At 43.6% G+C, this 16449-nt stretch overlaps 1 protein-coding gene across 2 annotated transcripts in view; it reads left to right on the top strand.

Annotated features, from left to right (window-relative positions):
- The window catches only part of NR3C2 (nuclear receptor subfamily 3 group C member 2), a 2234141-nt gene that overhangs the window by 476305 nt on the left and 1741387 nt on the right, over nt 1–16449 (top strand). The gene's annotated exons all lie outside the window — the stretch shown is intronic.

Below are 16449 nucleotides of genomic sequence, written 5' to 3'. Positions count from 1 at the left end.
AAGTTAAGCCCAGTACTTCTGGGGCTTTTTGTCACCGGGGTCATTCCAGAAGTTTCCACATCTGGAACGAAGTGTACTGAGACACATCTTGAGGTTCCTGTTTAGGTGACTAAACATACCAGGGTTACCCCCCGAGGAGCCCCATCTTGGGGCTATATCTAAGACCAGCAAGATTGAGAGTCCCCCTCCAAGGGCTCTGGCTTCAGGGGGTGACTCTAAGCTTTCCCACACTCAGGCTTGTGGTCGAACTGATCCTGCTGAGAGGGAAAAGAAGCTGCTTAAACACCTGAAGCAGTCTTTAAGGGGTCGCAGAAACACTCTAGATCTGCTAGTACCGGCTCTGCCGAGGTTCCTTATCACAGGCTAAAATGGGACAAAATTCCCCTGATTCCCCAGTGGTGACCACGGTCTCACTGACACTTATGATGCAGTTCACCTCCGGCATTACCATAATGGCGGTCCAAACCCCGTGGTCCACGGCAGCCATTTTGTCTACCTCTTCACACCAACGTTCACAAAGTCTGGTACTGAGGGGCCTGTTTTTGGGGCTGAGCAGCCTTTTCCACATTTTGTGGATAATAAGAACATGTTCCGCCCTCCAATGGATTTGTGTGCTCGGACACTGCTGCAGCACACAGTCTCGCTCCCTCCTATGTCCACTCCTTTGGTTTGTGTGGCTCCAGTTGAGGTAAGCACAAAAGTGATGGATGGAAGGTTTTGAATGAATCTGAACCACTGGCATTGCTCTGGGCAACCTTCCACACCACCGTTTTCTAGCCCCTCTGCGCCATTGCAGAAGGGGTCCAGCCATATATAAATCAGTCAGGTACTGTCACCAATGGTAGCAGCCCAGCCCAAACTGCTAGGCCAGGTCCCCTCTGCACGGAAACACAAGCAACCCCAGACATGTTTCGGCCTTGTTGGGCCTCCTCAGTGAAGTGCAGCTTGGTTCCCTATGGCGCAGCAAGCAAGGGACCCACGTCTGGGCATACCCTCTCTCACATAATGAGACAAACCGTAAGCAGAAAAGTGATGGGTGGAAGGTTTTGAATGAATCTGAACCACTGGCATCCTGGCAACCATCCTCTTTGCGATCCTGGAGTTATGCCCATTCAGAGCAGCCTCTACCCTCTCCAGCGCCTAGACCTTCTTCTGAGGAGGTGTTTGTTGTCAAGATTCAGACATTTATGCACTCTGATCCAATGAAGACATACTTTTTCAGATTTATTTAAGGAAATGTATCCTAAACCGAGCAAACTGCACCCTGCTTCGGCAATCCTTCTGCAGACTTCGGTGGTGCCACCTCTTCCACCACTTCCAGTGGGTTTCCTCTTCCACTGCCTCCACTTTCTCTTGTGGAAAAGACTACCGTCTTGCAGTCTACCCACTAAACGTGGCATCTCATGCCCAAAAGCAGGATCAGAATTCTGCTCCGGCCTCACTGGATGAGGATCAAGCGGACCAGGACAGTGACAACCCGCCCCACTCTATTAGAGCCTTTCACGACCGGGTTGTGGATATGATGACACTGCTAAACATCCCAATACCCAAGCCTCCGGATCCACAAGAAGGGGTACTTTCTGGAGCCTTCACTCTGTCTACAAAGGAGCGCACTGGCCTGTTCCTTCAAAAGGTTGTTCTGGCTGAATCCTGCAAAGTCTGGCAAAAACCTCATACTCCTACGTCCCGTCCCCTTCCCTCCATACTTTTGGGACATCTCTGCGTCCTTTTGGACGGGACCGGAACACTTTGTAAAAAGCATCCACATTTTTCCAAAAATCTGTCCTTCCTCTCTTTCTTGCGCAGGGCCCGGCACGTGGCCGTAACCCCGCCCACCTTGGCTCCGCATTGCCCATCAGTCCTTTTCTCCGCTCGATTGGGGCGCGTACATGCATATCCTGATTTGGAATCCACACAGGAGGTACCTCCGCTTCTCTTTGGGAGAGGAGCACTTCCAGTTTCGGGTGCTTCCTTTTGGCCTCAGCTTGGCACCGCGTGTCTTCACGAAGATGATTTCGGTGATTGCGGCCTATCTTCGTCTCCAGGGTATCCATGTGTATCCATATTTGGAAGACTGGCTCTTACGCAGCCCTTGTCCGCTGGTGGCAGCGGGCAATCTCCAGTCTCTCCTTCAGCTCCTGTTCCATCTTGGGCTGTCAGTGAACTGGCGGAAATCCTCCATGATGGTCTCACAGGACCGGATTTTCCTGGATTTTCGTTGGAACACGATTGACTGCAGAGTGCATCTGACCGCGGACAGAAAATGCAGAACTGTTAGCCACGTGTCAAGTGTTTGCGCAGTCGGAGAGCATGTCGGCCTGGTGGTTCCAGAGGCTTCTGGGCCTCATGGCCTCGTGTGTACTGGCTCTTCCTCTTGCTCGTCTCAAAATTAGACAGACCCAGATGGCTCTTCGGAGTTCATGGCGTCAGGCAGTGGATCCGGATTCCAAGCGGATAATGATTCCGGATTCAATGAAAGTGGACCTGGAGTGGTGGTCATCTCTCAGCAACCTGTCTGGGGGCGCCGGGTTTCAGGACACGGTCCCCACGGTGACGATCACGATGGACTCCTCCCTTCTGGGATGGGGTGCGACGTTAGATCTTCTGGGGGACTCACTAGGTTTGGGAAATTAGCCTTAACAGAGAATTCTCCCTAACAGACCTCAAGTACTTGTCTTGGAAAGTGTCCTTTTTGGTCGCCGTTACGTCAGCCAGGAGAGTGAGTGAGTGAGCTCCAGGCATTGTTGGTGGAGCATCCTTTCTTGGTCTTTCACAAGGACAAGGTAGTCCTTCGGACAAACCCGGCCTTTCTACCGAAGGTGGTGACCGAATTCCATCTCAATCAGTCGATCTCCCTACCGGTCTTTTTTCTGAACCCTGCCTCTGAGGCTGAGAGGGTTCTACACTGTCTTGATGTCTGAAGAGCTCTTAAGTTCTACCTGGACAGGACTTCCGAGCTTAGGAGTTCTTCCCAACTTTTTGTGACCTTCGGTAACCCTCAGGGCAGGCAGGCGTCTAAGGCAACTATTTCTAGGTGGATCGCCGCCTGCATCACAGAGTCTTTCACTGTCCAAGGGCTGAAACCTCTTAAGGGTATTCATGCACACCTGGTGCGGGGTAAGGCAGCCGCGGTTGTTTTTCAGAAATATGTCCCCTGGGAGTCCATTGCTAGGGCAGATACTTAGGCCTCCCCATCTGCTTTCTGTAAGCATTATTGTCTCGACATGAGCTCAAGAGCTGACGCTCACTTTGGTCAGGCTGTACTGAAGAACTTTTTTCAGTAAGGGGTATTTCCATCCACCCATAGTTCCTGTAAGAAGTGCTTGGGAATCTCCCATAAGTATGGAGGAAAGGGGACGCGACGTAGGAGTATTACCAGGTTACTCAACGTAGTGATCACCTTACTCCTAGTCCATAGTCCCCTTTCCTCCATACGCCCGCCCGCCGTCCCCTCTAAAAAGGTTCCTCTGTTATTGCTAATGGGTCTTTGGCCCGGCGATAGAAAAGGACTGATGGGTGATGCGTGGGGCGGAGCCAATGTCGGCGGGGTTACGGCCGCGTGCCGGGCCCCACGTAAGAAAGAGAGAAAGGATACATTTCTGGAAAAATGTGGATGCTTTTTACAAAGTGCTCCGGTCCCGTCCCAAAGGACGGAGAGATGTCCCATAAGTATGGAGGAAAGGGGACTATGGACTAGGAGTAAGGTGGTCACTACGGTGAGTAACCTGGTAATTCTGGGCAGCACCTAAACAAGAAAATTGACGCTCGCTGCAAGCTACACGCCTCCTGAAGACCTTTCCTTGTCTGCATGTCCACTCCCCTCATCAACGGTGGTGGCAGTAGCTACGCTCCAGTCTAAGCCGTCCTCTACATCCTCCACTGCAGTGTCTCTGTTTCTTTAGAAAGGTCTTTTCCAATTCAGCTCTTCAGCTGCGTCAGGCTAATATGGAACTTATCCTGGTGGCTGATAATGTCAAGCTGTGGAAGGAGCTTGCTGAGTAGCAGGAATGTATTCCTACCTAATAGGCTCGAAGACTTTAAGGGCAGCTTATCTGATGCCAGAGTTCTGGCGCAAGACCTGCTGGAGGCTGCGGCCCATCATGTAGACACTTCCCCTCGGGGCCTTATGGTTGGAGTAGACATCTCCCGCCAAGCGTGGATGCATGCTACAAAGTTTTCGAAGGACGTTCAGGACAAGGTGCTTGATCTTCCCATCGAGGGTAAGGAACTATTCCACTCCACTGTTGAGGAACTCACCAAAACCAAGGCAGGCACGCAAACTGCTAAGCCATTGTCGGTCCTTGCCAAAACCCCAGCTCGGTCGGGGTCTCAGATGTTGTCAGGACCGCCGTACATGCCTTGCAAAGGTAAGGTGGCCGTTTTTTCTCTGTCAACAGCCTCCTCTTCTAAATGATGTTTTTCAACGGTCTCACAAGACTCTGGTGGGAGGACACATTTTGTCTCATCTGGAGGCATGGCAGACCATCATAGAAGACAGATGGGTTGTGTCTCTCACCAGGCGGGCTTCAACTTGCCCCTCCACCATACCCCACCCTCTTACCCTCCTCTTCAGCAGACTGGGTCGTCCTCCCTCAGAGCCGAGGTACAGAAACCTCTAGACCTTAGAGCAGTGGAGCCTGTTCCTTTGAGGGAGCAAGGGGAGGACTATTACTCCCATCTCTTTACAGTGCCCAAATCCAACGGGGCTGGCCTGCGCACTATCCTCGACCTCTCCAAGTTCAATCTCTTTTTACCTCAAGAAAAATTCAAGATGCTTACGCCCTGCCAGATCTAGTCCTCTCTCTGGAAGGGCGAGCGTGGTAGACCTTCAGGATGCCTACATGCATATTCTGATTTGGACCACATATCGAAAATATCTGCGGTTCTCAGTGGGAACGGAACACTTCCAGTATCGAGTGCTACTCTTTGGTGTCAGCTCAGCACTGCGTGTCTTTACGAAATGATGGTGGTCATCGCAGCATTCCTCAGACTGCATGGAGTTCATGTATGTACATACCTGGGCAAATGGCTCCTGCGCAGTCCTTGCCCACAGGCCGCTACGGCCAATCTTCAGTCACTGCTTCAGCTCCTGTTCCATCTTGGGCTGTCGGTGTACTGGCGGAAATCTTCGATGATGGCTGCGCAAGACCTGCTCTTTCTGGGTCACTGTTGGGATACCGTCAGTACAGGAGTGTTCCTGACAGAGGACAGGATTGCAGACCTTTCAACCATGTGCCAGCTCTTCCTGCAGTACTCGCACACGTTGGCCTGGTGGTTCCAGAGACTCCTGGGCCTCCTGGCCTCGAAAGTGTGTTAGCTCTACCTCTTGCACGACTGAAAATGAGGCGCACTCGGCTTGCTCTTCGGAGCTGCTGGTCCCAGGCTACAGATCCGGACTCCAAGATCAATCCAGTCCCATCCTGCATGACAGCGGATCTTCAATGGTGGTCGTCCGCCAGCAACATTTCAGTGGGGACCTTCTAACGGTTACTACAGACTCCTCCCACCCAAGAAGGGGAGCGATGTTGCTTAACTCGGGCTGTGTGGTTTGTGGCCGCTCCAGGACAGGCGGTTCTATATCAATTACATAGAGCTCCTGGCAGTTTTACTGGCGCTCAAGGCTTTTCAACCCTCTATCACCAACAGTGTGGTTCGAATTTGCACTGACAATTCCGTAGCAATGTTCTACATCAACAAACGAGGACACCAAGTCTTCTCCTCTGGTGGACCTTCCTATCCAAATTTGGAATTGGGCTATCCAACACAAGGTCTGGCTTCAAGCTGTGCACATTCCAGGTCACATCAATGTGGCTGCAGACTCCCTCGGCCACCAATCTGCTGTGAGTTACAAGCAGGAGATGAACAATGATGTTCTCACCAAGATCTTCTACCAATGGAGTTCTCCAGCAGTGGACCTCTTTGCGAATATATCGAACCGGAAACTTCCTCTTTATGCTTCCTGGGACGGGTTCGGAGTGTCTTCCTTGGGGGACGCTCTTGGGATACTGTGGGACAACATGAAGGCTTATGCTTTTCCTCCTTTGCCGCCGATTCATTGGTCGCTCTGGAAACTCGGGAGTGCCTCCAACTGCACTCTCCTATTCATAGCTCTTTGGTGGCCAGCCAGGTTCTGGTTTTCGGAACTGCAGCACCTGTCGGTATGCTCCCTGATCAGGTTGCCACAGATTCCCGACCTTCTTCACCAGAGCGATCACCAGTTGTAGCACCTAAACCCATAATCCTTCAGCTTGCTGGCCTGGTGCCTGAGTTCCTATCATTAGCGCAGTTCAACCTCTCCGAGGAGGTGACTGCAGACGTGACTGTTCGCTTTTGGGGAGACCCTGCTCAAGTGACTCTGGAATACGTGTCTACAGTTGGAAAGATCTTGCTGAAATCTTTACCGGGACGTGGCCCCACCCCCGTACTGGCCACTATAGCTAAAGGCGTGCACACGCACACACTGCAGAAGTGACTGTTCGCTGTTGTAGGGACCTTGCTCAAGTGACTCTGGAATTCGTGTCTACAGATGAAAAGATCTTGCTGGTGCAACCGTCGACGATGTGAAGTCACAAATATAGAAATTACCCTGCTGCCAGAACTAACACTTTTAGTTTGAGCCTAATACTGTTTATTTTATTGTAGAAAGCTCTACCGTGACGTGGCCAGGCCGCCATACTTGGTGTCCACTATATCTACAGGCGTGGGCGCACACACTGCGGAAGTGACTGTTCGCGGTGCAGCGTCCGCCACAGCACGGCACGAGAGGGACATGTGAATCATGGGGACTGAAAGGTATAATTAAGAAACTATAGAGCGCTCTACTTGTAATTATTTACTGTCTGTGTGTTTTCTTGGTCTTGTTTAACAGCAACTAACAACAGTGAGAGGAAGGTACTTTGTACGCTTGGTGGGCGTGACTGTTTAACGGCATAAACAAGACGAAGGGAAGATTGTTGAAAGCGTGCAATACTAGATGATGGCTTGTAGAATAGATTACCAAGTATTACTGGACAGTGTTCTGATGCTGTCACCCCTAGTAGCAAGTGAACTAAATAATAATTCGACTGATGACTCAATGACGGTAAGACCGACTATTTATAAACATGGCCTACTAAATGACTCAAAAATCGCAAAAATTATTAACTTTTTTGCCAAAATGCAATGAGAAAGGCGCAAAAATAAAATTGAACAGAATTGACGAAGCAGCTGCATTGAGTTTGATTAATGTGGAATTAAACTCAATACTACTGTTTGGGTTCTAAATTGATTGCGCAGGTACTGGAGCTGCATGTTGATCTAGTAAATGTGAAACATGAAAATGCCAATAGTAAGTGTGCTGAATTTGGAGATGCAGCAGAACGTTGTACACATCTAATGAGTTTAGATACTGCTAGTAGTAACCTATCCACAACGGGAACCTATATGCATGTGAGAGACCATGAGAACACACTTGCAGATTCATTCCCCCATGAGCCTGTTGTCATGATCTCTGCTTCCAAAAGGTCAGGGTTTTCCCAACTCCCTTGGAAGCAGATCCATAACCCAGGTTCTGAGTGCCAACCAGTCCCAATTGGGACCTTTTGGACCCAGTCCTGGCGCCAGTGGCACCAGGCTCATGGTGAAGATTAATATATCGTTTGTTGATGGGGGTTTGCTTAGCATTGCATCACAAACCCTACCTGTGATAATTTCTCAAGAGACTGGAACCCATGAAGGAAAGTTAAATATGAACTGAGCCAGTATGAATTTGAATGACGTTTGAAGCACTAGAACATCTTTTGGCGTCATTAGTTGACGCGATAGTAGCTCAAACACTGGAATGTTTAATGAAGCAACAAATACTTAATGAACACTGGTACTCAAACTAGCGAAATTAGATGCCAGCTGGAGTTAATACCCAAAACAAAATGAGTGTGAAACAAAGTTTACAAGACTATAACCAGAGTCTGAATCCGACATGTGCTGAACTGCAGATAGCAGCAGGTACCTGTAGCAATCCGAAAAAAAAGGAAACCAAAATGCACTAGGAAATATTCACAAGCTGCAATGTTTGCTAATAAAAGAAAAAGACACATTAGAAATGTATGTATTGCTGCTGCACAACTAGAAGATTCCATAGTAGCTGACACAGTTGATGTAGCAATAGGAGTAAACAAATTGAAGAATCTTATAAATAATAGAAAGCAAATAAATCCACCACAAGGGGTCGATAAGGAACAAGTTGTGGCAATCCATGCAACACACGAAGACCCCCCATTTAGCTAACGGAAAGATTAAAAATAACAGCGATATTCGAAAGTATTTAGCTAATGTTGGAGAAAAAGATCAAGCTGAGCCCATACCGATGCGAGCAGGGAAGTGCAAAATAGCAGCGAGCCGAAAGAAAAAACGTAAGAGAAATGATGGAATACCTGATGACATATTAGCTGACATACAGAACATGTTAATTGATAACTCTGAAAATGATACAACTACTAGTAATATTGAGAATGCTAATGAAATAAAGAACTTTAACGAAAAAGTAGCAACAAATGCTAGCCAAATAACAAAAGAGCTGTCTGAGGTGACGACTACTGGACAAGGAGGTGTAAATTCCACACAACATGGTAAACTAGATCAAAATATGATACATGCTTTACAATTCCAAATCATTGAAGAAAATAAAGGAAAAACTCTCTTGAATAGGTCATGTATACTCAATTTATGTCAGGCTATTATTCCATTGAGAATGATTACGACCAAAGATTTAAGGATTGTTGACCAACTTGTGGGAACTCAAACAATAACCACAAATGTTTGGCGCAATAACCTACCGATAATGGAATATACAATATCGCAATGAATTTAGAAAAATGCAATATTCTTGTGAAGAGACTGCCATGAATATGTGTAAATATGACAATGAACAAACAAATGTAAACAGAATAGAAAAATAGCTACTGATTGTGAGGAGCAATTTAAAATAGTATAGTCTACGAATTGGGTGAATAAGAAGCACACAGATTCAACACAAGGCTAGAGCGAACCAAACAGAGAGAGTTCACAGTAGCCAATGGAAGGATATTGGCAATGGTTGCGAGTAGCTTTTAAAGTGCAATTTGGTCAACAACATCAATAAGAATAATATTGTCCTCTCGTGGAACACCAGAAGTCACTCTCATTGGACAGCGGAGGAGGGACTCTTAGCTAACATGAACTTCTTCTGGGTGGTTGCTCTACAGGAAACATGGATGTGTGAGCATTGTGAAATTGATGGTCCTTGTACCATAAAAAAATTGGCAACAAAAGGACCCAAAGTTAGACCCAAAAAAGGGCTCTTAACATCGATTCGACATCCATGGGTAGGTGAAGATACCATATGGTCTACCGATATGGTATTAGCGATTCACATGTGCTGTGAAGGCCCTAAGACATCATAGATAGTAATTATAAATATATACAATCCTCCAAATGGAGTATATAATTGAATTAATATTCAGATGGTATCGCGTATTTTTGAGGAAACACCAATCATACTGTTAGGTGACTTTAACGCAATGATAGCTGACTGCAGTGTGAGGGTGGAAGATAAATTTGACTCTGGTCCATTAGTACCCCAAGTATCTAAAAGACAGGGGACTGCCTGGACCAAGCTGATGCAAACCTATAATTTAAAGCTATTGAATGGAAATTGTCCAAGTGATGCAAAAGGAAGTCCCACTAGAGTCAGTGGGAAATCAATGACTACCATTGACTACATATTGATTAATGAAAGAGCAAATTAAAGTATGCTCGACATGACTGTCGGAAACAGAGAAGGAAGTGACCATCTTTCACTGTACCTATTGTTAACGATAGGTGATAGTAACATGAACGAATATGAGAAAAATGGAAATATATTTATAAATAATAGTTGGAACCGTATTAAATGGAACCCTGTTAAACTCGAAAAAGGTAAAGTAACTGCAGAACAGGAACTTATGACCTTTATTGAAAAGATGCAGATGAGTGATTCTCTGGCGATAGAAGCATTTGAACAAGTCACAGAAGTAATTAAAACAACTACTATGCAGAAACGATCATATACCTCTACATGTGAAAGATGGAACGTGAAGCATGAACATAAACCTCTATTTGATAAAGCGATTGATGAGGCTGAGAGAAAATTAAGAACTATTATTGGTTATCTTAAACACGCTAATATTGATGACGCTAATGTCAGAATAAGAGCCGCAATAAATGCACTTAGGAAATGGTTACGACGACATACGACTGAGATTAGTAATGAAATATGGAAAAATCTTGCCCAGTTGACTAGGACAAACAAAAATCAAGGTGTATGGTCGGTAATTAATGTAACTAAAAAGAAAGTGTTACCTATTAATAGCGTGTGTGAACAGGAGTGGATAGTGCACATGACTAAGACATTAGGAGCACATGATCTGCACAATGTAATACCAGAACTTGAAGAAATTATATTGGAATGTACCCAATCAGAAGCAGAAATCAATATGATGATACAAACTTTACCATCATCACGTGTGACAAGCCCAGACGGTACATGTAACGCCTTATTAAAATTATCATCAGAAAAATGGGCACAAGCATTACACTTACTGTTTACATGGATTGGCAACCATTTTGAAAGTGCCCAACTCGTGGCAAAAAAGCTCCATCCTACCGATACACACAAGAAGTTTTTGGAAAGATCCTAATCACTATCGAATGCTAGTGATGCTGGATATTCCAGCAAACATTTTTGCAAACGTTCTTCTCAGAGACTTGAACCAGTGGATTACTGATAAGCATATACTTCCGCCAAACCGGTTGGGTTTTCACTCAAAATGTTCAACCCTACATAATATTGCCATCCTAGTGTCATCAATTGAATATGCATGGGGCAGGCGACAGCTACCAGTCTATGGCGCTGTTATTTATTTTAGCTCCGCTTTTGATACTATTTTACGTAACAGATTATGGAACAAACTAAAGCAGTGGGACATACCAGCAGGGCTACTTACTATGATGAGACTTTTATATTCTAATGCTTCGGTGAGAGTGAGATTGTATGGTGAAGGGAAAGTCTCCTCATTGATTCCCACATGTCGCGGAGTTAAACAAGGATGTAATTTGGCTGTGACTCTTTTTAACCTGTATTTGGCAGATTTATCAATGGCTTTTAATAAGATTATTTCAGATGATGTTAAAATTGGTGCATTGAAGTTGGGGTGGCTAGGTTAAGCGGATGACCTCCTACTGCTGGATTACACTCCAGGAGGTCTTCAACGGAAGTTAACCATGTTAGACAACTACGCATCTACTAACGGTCTAAAAATTAACCTGGGAAAAACTAAGATGATTGCCTTCTTGTGCAAAACTACACAAATAAATAAAAAGGTGTTAAATAGCTAAGCAAAATATTGAAATGGCTGACTCATAGAGATGTTTGGGAGTCATCATTGAGCACCAACTATCGTGGAAACAACATTGGTGTGAGACGAAAAGGAAATGTATGAATGCCACGATGGCGTTAAGCCACTTTATAGGAAATCAAAGTAGCTATTTACTCAACATGATAGTGATGCTATCCTTCATCTAAACGTGAAGGAAAATTCTTAAAAATCTTGCTTAGAGTACCAAAATCTCTCCAATTAATACATACTGTTAGAATGCAATCTGATGTGTATCACGGATATTCTGAAATATAAGACTGCGTTGCTATATACCAAGCTGTATGTGTTAGATAATGCAACCATGCTTGTATATTTAATGCACATTTTTGATGCCATAGAGAAAAGATCAGTACTGAGTACCTTAATGCACCTTAGAAACACCTATATGAAATGGGCAAAAGAGAATGAGCTAACTTGGTTGACATATACGGTTGCTAGAACCAAGCGTCTATTGAAAACTGCAATACATGAGGCTGGTAAAGACAGATAGTTGATACAAGTAGCAACTAAAGTGAATAGCGATATGTTTTTCATACATTGGATGAATCACACAAACTCCAAAAGTATCTATGCTTTCCCAGATAGGAATTCTATTAGACATTATTTAATTTTGATATTAATTGAACACAGCCAATACCTTAGAAATTTTGGGAGCCAAATGTGTCATCATTCGAAGTAAGAGATGGTGTAGAATGTGTTGTATGTTACTAATAGAAACAGCTAAACATATAATATGTAAATCCAAAAGTCTAGTAAAGTTAAGATTAAAATATATAAAAGTGTATAATAATACCTATGATCTGACAAATATGAAGGAAATGTGGAAGAATCTTTTACTAGGTAATGATATTAATTTATTATTTCATATGATGTTATTTTGTACAGCGTGTTTAAATATTCTTAAAAACTTATCTGAAGGGATTTTTATATTGATCATTTGATTTTAGAGGTGTTTTGTATGAAGTTAATTTTTTATTGGTTTTTAGCTGATATGTATTTCTTCCAGTAAGTTACATGTATTTTTAATGTGGAAATTGCTTTGTTGTCATAGGTAAAGTCTTTGACTATATGCTCATTAATAAATAAATATAATATGCGTATAATTCAAGCGGCACGTAAGCCCTCTACGAGAGCTCAATACAGGATCAAGGGGCTTTGATTTTGTCATTGGTGTCTAGCTAAACAGCTTGATCCCAGACAGGCTTCTATTGACTGTGTCTTGTCTTTTGTATCTGACCTTGCAGCCTCTGGCATCCATGTCTTATCATTCAGGACATATTTATCCGCCATTGCGGCTTATCTGTCCAGACAGTTGCTCTTTTTCACTGGCTCACCCAGTCATCAAGAGACATTTTGCAGGTCGTCTTCATCTTTTTGGAATCTGAATGTGGTCCTCACTGCCTTATGTCATAAACCTTTTGAACCTATGGCTGCTACCAAGCTCAAGTACCTTTAGTTGAAGGTGAACTTTTTGATTGCAGTAACATCTGCAAGACGAATAATTGAGATTCAAGCTCTCTCTGTCAAATATCCGTTCCTAACTTTCCACAAGGATAAGGTTGTGCTTCGCACTCACCCTTCTTTCCTTCCTAAGGTGGTTTCTGAATTTCGTTTAAACCAGTCAATATCTTTACCGGTTTTCTTTCCGAACCCGGCCTCCAATGCCAAGAGTGTTTTACACAACCTAGACGTCGGACGTGCTCTGAAGTTTTACCTCTTTGTTATGTTTGGTGACCCAGAAGGTAAACCAGCATTCATGCACATCTAGTCCATGGCAAAGCGGCTGCTGTTGCCTTCCAAAAATACGTCCCTTGGGAGTCCATAGCCAAAGCTGCTATGTGGGCTTCCCCTTCAGCGTTCTGCAGACATTAGTGTCTTGACCTGAGCTCCCGGGCTGGTTCCCATTTCGGCCAGGCAGTTCTTAAGAATTTGTTCCAGTAAGGAAAATTTCCATCCACCAGTATTTCCTTTGGTCAGTGCTTGGGAATCTCCCACAAGTATGGAGGAAAGGGGACAGGATGTAGGAGTATGACAAAGTTACTCACTGTAGTGACTACCTTACACCTAGTCCATAGTCCTCTTTCCTCCATACGCATGCCCGTCGTCCCCTCTAATAAGAATCCTCTATTGTTGCTAAATGGTCCTGGACAGAAAAGGACTGAAGGGCGATGCGTAGGGCAGAGCTCAGGAAGGCGAAGCTGCGGTCATGTGCGATGGCCCTGCGTAAAAATAAAAGGACAAACAAGTACCTTTTTTGATGCTTTAAAAGGTCCCGTCCCGATGGATGGAATGTCACATAAGTATCGAGGAAAGGGGACTATGGACTAGGAGTAAGGTAGTCACTACGGTGAGTAACTTTGTCATTCTCTATCACCACCTCTAGGTTGCTTCTCTATTTGCTCGATAACAAAATATTTGAAAATCTCAAGGCCCCCCTTATGTATTTCCTCATATTTTTTATCTGGGGTTATGCATAATCTTTATTGCACACACCGTTGCATACCATTTCTCACGCCCACTTTTAATTGTTTATGCAAGATTCGTGCTATGACATGATGATTGTTGTTTTATAGGTGCTTTATGCTTTGTTCGTGGGTGCACATTATCTATCTCGTTCCCAAATTTGCATGTTTTGCATTTAGTGCATTTTCAAAATCCATTCCTTATTTCTGATAGCCAGTTAGAGTTCATTTTATTTTGATAAAAAGCTTGGTACAAGTAAACTCCTGGTAGGCAGGAGTTTTCTATATGTGATCATCGCTCTTTGCCCTATATGGGCACAGATGTCTTTGGTTAAAATCTTCCAATGATTGTCTAGAATGTTATGAACCAGGCCAGCTTGATTACTGTAGGTTATTAAAAATCTCGAGGGGTTCTTGCTTGCCATTTTCCTTCTTTTTCTTATTCTTGACTCTCTTGTAATTCTTCCCTTTTCAGCTTCTGTGTTTTTGATACACCTGGTTGAGGAAATGAACTGGATAATTTTGGTCCTTAAACCTCTGTGCTGCTTCTTGCGAATTCTGCAGATAATCTGTTTTCTCTGTACAGTCTCTTTTAATTCTTACAAACATCCCATATGGAATACTCCATTTTAAATTCCTCGGAGGACCACACTCTGCATATAATATAGAATTTGTACTGGTTTCTTTTCTATGCATAGTACTTTGTATTCTTCCATCTACAACTTCTATTTTTATATCCAAGTAAAAAATACTTTTACTATCATGTTGTTCTGAGAATTTAATTTTCTGCGGGTTGTTGTTGATGATTTTCCTGCTTTTCATGAATTTGGTACAGAATTGAATACCTTTTTCATGTAACTGATATATCGTTATTATATTTGCTGTTTCTATACAATGATAAAGTCTTACTGGCGATATCATCAGTAAAAAAATTAATTGAAACAAAGAAATGTGCTTGTAATATCACACTATTGTGCAATGGAGTGTTTTGCGTAAATAACTGACTTATGTTACCTTGTAGAGGTTGATGGGTTTCTGTGCATAAAGGCGTTCCTTTTCTGTTGACATATTTTGGTTTGATACAAGGAAGCGGTTTGGTGATAAACAGTGTCAAGGTTTTCTGTCTGTTCCTTTACTGTGTGATGGAAGGCCCATTATAATCTTGTGTGTGGTTAAATTGTAAGGCACATCTTAAACAGTGCTTTGCAGATATAATAATATAGTTTAAAAACAATATGCAGGCAGTGTTTTTCTGCAACTTGATGTCCGCGCTTTTTGAAATTGTTATCCATGTTGTTGCAATTAGAAGATCTGTTCATTAAGTAGCCCCTTTACCAAGAACCAATGATATTACATCATTGTGTGCCCAAATCCTGCAATTTTCAAACAGATGTTTTAAAAACAAACTATACTTGCTCTTTCAAACCTAAAATGATACCTCAAAGTATTGGACGAATAAGTCATTTTGGTCTGATTTGCTCATCGTCTGTTCTCCCTTGTCCCACTGCCCCTATAATTCAGAATGTTATATTCCTTGTGCTTGAACACAGTAGTTTATGTCATAGTCTGAAGATGAGGCATGCTGCTGCATTCTGAATACGTTGTAGTTGGCGGATTTGGGTTTTAGGTAGCCCTCGATACATTAGATTCCAATAGTACAGACAGGCTGTCTGAAATAAATACGCTAATGAACGCAAGTTTATGATTATTTGAGAAGTTAATGATTTGGATTAATAGCTCAAGGAGGAAAACCGTTTTTGACTAATAACTTAGCTTGGCCATCCAAAGTGAGCATGGGCCCAAAGATTCCAGGATAATTGTTTGGAGTTGAATGTAATTTTCTCTGTTTAGTGGGAGTTAGATTTAATCTATTGGCATTCATCCATTCAAGTTTTGTCATGCAGTGAGTGAACATCTTGCTTGGATTGATTATGCTGCCTTCTAGATGTAGTACAATCTGGGTGTCAGCCAGTGATTTGAGATACATGTTAAAGAAAAGCAGGGATGGTATGCAGCATTACAGGAATCTTAAATGTAGAATAACTTATTCAGATTTCAAAGGGGGTCGTGTTACAGATTGTGTGGTATCAGAAATGTAGGATTTGATCTAGGTTAATACAAGGTTTGAAATTCTGACACAGTGAAGGTGGCCCAGGAGCATTGCATGGTCAACGGTGTCAAACATGTCTTAAGTCTAGTAGGATCAAGGCACATGTGGTATTGGTGTTGGATAGCATTGTGGGGTCATCAGTTACTACTAGAAGAAGCAATTCAGTTCCTCTCCTTTGATAGAACTCAGCTTGTCGGTGAGTCTTTTTTACTTCAATTACAAGTTAAAGTTGCTTAATAACAGCTTGTTTGAGTAATTTGTTTGGGAAGTGGAGCTGCAAGATGGGGAACACATTTGCTTGGTCTTTTGGGTCCAAAGACAGTCTTGCCAGTGCAATGTTTGTTGAATATTTTGTAACCTAAAGCCACAAGTTCAGCAAGTGGGTATGTGAAACTTGAGAGCCATTTTTCTGTGACGAAAAGCAGATCAATTCCCTCTCTGGTGA

The sequence above is a fragment of the Ambystoma mexicanum genome, chromosome 6q, assembly GCF_040938575.1.
Source record: "Ambystoma mexicanum isolate Mex_15411 chromosome 6q, UKY_AmexF1_1, whole genome shotgun sequence".
NCBI classification, from domain to species: Eukaryota; Metazoa; Chordata; class Amphibia; order Caudata; family Ambystomatidae; genus Ambystoma; species Ambystoma mexicanum.
This window is presented reverse-complemented; position numbering and strand designations above follow the sequence as displayed.